Source organism: Lathyrus oleraceus, chromosome 2 (genome assembly GCF_024323335.1).
Source record: "Lathyrus oleraceus cultivar Zhongwan6 chromosome 2, CAAS_Psat_ZW6_1.0, whole genome shotgun sequence".
Classification (NCBI taxonomy): domain Eukaryota; kingdom Viridiplantae; phylum Streptophyta; class Magnoliopsida; order Fabales; family Fabaceae; genus Lathyrus; species Lathyrus oleraceus.
In genome coordinates, this window is record NC_066580.1 from 346123703 (window position 1) to 346128205 (window position 4503).

A 4503-nucleotide genomic window follows, 5' to 3' on the forward strand; every position below is an offset into this window, starting at 1 on the left:
GCTAAATCAGACACCCTCAAAGATCTCCATTCTCTCACTATTGCTGTGCTCTGAGGCGCACAGAGCAACCTTGTTGAAAGTACTGAATATGGCCTATGTTCCACCGGAGATAACTGTTAACCAGCTGGAGTCGGTAGTTTCCAATGTAAACGCTAGCCGGGGGCTAGGTTTCACCGATAATGACCTGACACCTGAGGGCAGGAATCACAACAAAGCCTTGCATATCACAATGGAGTGCAAAGGGGTGGTGCTTTCCCATGTTTTGGTTGATACAGGATCTTCTCTGAATGTTCTTCCAAAGAAAGCCTTAATGAAGTTGGATTGCGATGGCATCATCCTGAGGCCAAGTAACTTAGTTGTGAGGGCTTTTGATGGCTCTAAGAGAGCTGTTTTTGGCGAAGTTGAGTTGCCAGTTAAGATTGGACCGCAGGTGTTCAAGAGCACCTTTTATGTGATGGATATCCAGCCTGCCTACAGTTGTCTGCTAGGTCGGCCTTGGATTCATGCTGCCGGTGCTGTTACTTCTACCCTCCACCAGAAGCTCAAATATGAACTAGAAGGTCAGATCGTCACTGTATGTGGTGAAGAGGATATTTTTGTTAGCCACCTGTCTACATTTAAGTATGTGGATATGGATGGCGAGATGCATGAGATGCTGTGTCAGAGCTTCGAAACTACAAACATCAATGAGGTCGCACCCGAAGCTGTCTTTTCACCTGAGTTTGAGAAGGTCGGGACTTCTATCTCTTCATACAAGCAAGCTGTCGAAGTGGTTAAAGTTGGTAATGCCCAAGGCTGGGGCAAATTTGTGGAGCCAGTCATCAAAGAAGACAAGTTTGGATTGGGGTATGCTCCGGGATCTCAGAAGAATGAAATCGGTACTCTCTCCAGCGGGGGTTTGGTTTCCCCCCACATCGTCAATGCTGCAGATGAAGACAAGGCTGACAGCGACTGTGACTTAGATAGCTGGATTCGCCCGTGTGTCCCGGGAGAAAAGCTCGACAATTGGTCGTCTGAAAAAACCGTCCGGGTTACTCTACTGAAAGAGTGATTTTTATTGTTTTCCTTTATTACATGCATAATAAAGTCTTACACTTTGCCCAAGGTGTAACGGCTCATTTGTAGGGCCATCCATTTAGTTACGTTTCGCAATTATTTTTATCATCAATAAAGGACGGTTTTTTTTACTTTTTACAAAAAAAATGGCAATGTTTCTTTTTTCGTTTTTCCTTTCTTTCAAAAAAAAATCTCTCATTCTAAGGTAAAGCATGATCCTACATCATGCAGAGCCGACCACTCGGATCTCACTGCTAACAACACTGCTATGGCCAAGTATGACTTCGACAATCCTATCTATCAAGCCGAAGAAGGGGCTGAGGAAGATTGTGAATTGCCTGAAGGGTTAGCCAGATTGTTGAAACAGGAGGACCGAGCTATTACACCTTATCAGGAGGTGATTGAGACCGTCAACATCGGTACCGAAGACGACAAGAAAGAGATCAAGATCGGGGCCAGTCTACAGGCCGAGAGGAAAGACCGTTGATCATGTACTTGACTGTGTTAGAAAGGTCAATGGGTTGTGTGCTCGATCAGCATGACGAGTCAGGTCGAAAAGAGCATGCAATATACTACCTGAGCAAAAGTTTACCGACTATGAACAAAGATACTCATTGCTCGAGAAAACTTGCCGCGCTTTGGCATGGGTTGCTCGCCGACTAAGACAGTATATGTTGACTCACACGACTCTATTGATATCAAAAATGGATCCAGTCAAGTATATTTTTGAAAAGCCATCACTTACCGGAAAGGTTACTAGGTGACAAATGATACTGACAGAGTATGACATCCAATACACTTCACAAAAAGCCATCAAGGGAAGTGTCTTGTCAGACTATCTTGCAAAGCAACCGATTGATGATTACCAACCTATGAGGTTTGACTTTCCTGATGAAGACATCATGTTTCTCAAATCGAAAGATTGAGAGGAACCACTCCCGGGGGAGGGGCCTGACCCTGAATCCAAATGGGTTATGATGTTTGATGGGGCGGTCCACGTCAATGGTCGCGGAGTTGGTATAGTGTTGATCACACCGGAAGGGGGTTCATATGCCATTTGGTGCCAGAATAACTTTTCCCTGCACCAACAAAGAAGCCGAATACGAAGCTTGTATCCTAAGACTTGAGGAAGCCGTCAATATACAGATTAAAACCCTGGATGTATACGGGGATTCAGCTTTGGTCATCAATCAAACCAACGGGAAATGGTGCTATGCTGGAACTACGTACCCAGAATTGACGTATCTCGGTCAGAGACGAATGAAGAAAGCATTTGGTCAGATAGTGCGCCCTCGGGGGTATCAAGTCGGTGAATTGGTACTCAAAATATTTCTTCCTCCCAACACAGATCACAGGGGCAAATGGACACCGAACTATGAGGGTCCGTACGTGGTTAAAAGGATTTTCTATGGCGGAGCTTTGATGCTAACAACCATGGGTGGCGAAGGATTCCCGTCCCCTGTCAACTCAGACGTAGTTAAAAAATACTTCGCATAAAATAGACCCGCTGGACAGTAAAAAGAATAGTCCAGGCAAAAAAGGGGCATCCCGACGAACCAAAAAGAAAAAGAATGAAGAGGTTCGGGCAAAAATTAGGGATATAAAAAAAAAATGTACACCCGGTGAGTCGAAAACCCAAAAGGGAGGCTCAGGCAAAAATGGGTATCCCGATGGATTGAAAACCCGAAAAGGGGGTGATCCAGGCAAAAGTTAAGGAATAAGCGAATGACTGTGATCTGAGTTCATCAGTGTTATATCACCGTTTCATTCAATCCGGCAATCTTCTAAGGTTAAAGATCGACTAATCATCCACTTCAGAAAGCAAGATGAGAAGAGCGTCTTGAGGACATACGAGTCATAGCATAGTCGAAACTCAGTGGGACCCCGTATCCCCGTTGTCATTAGGATAGTTCTCTTTTTATAGCGATCACCTCTTTTCAGGGATCAGCTTCCTGATACCCTCGCCTATTCCTGGCCCAAATTTTCTCCCCATTAAGAGTCGAATAATTTAGTTAAAGAGCCTCTTTATTTTTCATTTATCAGTTTGTTTGCAAAAATGTCTGAATTTTTGATAAAACATATTGCATATGAACATAATGGTGGCTTTTGCAGATGATTTGCACAGGAAAACATTTAAAATTGCTTTGAATGTGCTTAATCCCGAACGGTGAATTCAAACCGAGTAATTCCCCCGAGGCATAAGTGTATTTTTGGTTGCAGGTCACAGGAACCGGATGCCAAGTCATGAATCCTCATCCCCAAGCGGTTGACAAAGTCTCTCCTCAGCAGAGCATGTTCCCCAACAGAGTTGACAGTATCCAGACTGTCTATCCCCAGTAGAGTTGACAGTATCCAGACTATATATCCCCAGTGGAGTTGACAGTGTCAGATTGTATCTTCCTAGCAACAGCGGAGTGGTTGCATAACCAACAGATGAGAGGGTGGCGTTCCCAGTGTTCATCTCATTCCCCAGCAGATTATTTTTAACAGATTTGTTAATCCCCAGCTTGAGGGCGATTAGCAAGTTCATATCCCCAGCAAAGGTCGTTTCCTACGACATTTCCCCAGGAAGTGTTTTCCCCACAGACTCTCCTCACAGAGCCTCGCCGAACAAAGTTTCCATAGTTGATACTCCCCCCGCAAGGTCAACTTTTCAAGCAGCCAATTTATTTTTGGTGGCTCATTGGTCCCGGCAGACGGATCATTCCCCACAGAGCATTCAAGGATTGATACAGTGATCTGTTCCCTACCGGAGTTTGCTTCCCCAAGCAGATTTCTTTTTACACCATGCATAACATTTGCATTTGCATGCATATCATATCAAGCATACACATAAGCTGATAAACAGTTTCTTCCAAGCAGACTGAAGAATTACTTTACAACAAAGGTCATGAGATCCAACCAGAGGATCAAGCGTGAGTGATCCAGCCTGAGGGTCGTTTTGAAGATTCAGCCTGAGAATCGTTTTCCAGTGATCCAGCCTGAGGGTCATTTTGAAGATTCAGCCTGAGAATCGTTTTCCAGTGATCCAGCCTGAGGGTCATTTTGAAGATTCAGCCTGAGAATCGTTTTCCAGTGATCCAGCCTGAGGGTCATTTTGAAGATTCAGCCTGAGAATCGTGTTCCAGTGATCCGGCCTGAGGTTCATTTTGAAGATTCAGCCTGAGAATCGTGTTCCAGTGATCCAGCCTGAGGGTCATTTCGAAGATTCAGCCTGAGAATCGTGTTCCAGTGATCCAGCCTGAGGGTCATTTCGAAGATTCAGCCTGAGAATCGTGTTCCAGTAAGCCAGCCTAAGGCTCAATTTGAAGATTTTCCAGTGAAGTCGCCTACAAGCTTTACTTCCCCAGCAAGCCCAAGTCTAATTGAGGAGTCGTTACAACATGTTCTAGCCCGAAGAATATGTACGAAGCCCAAAAGTGGAATATTCTCGAAGCTGCATATCTA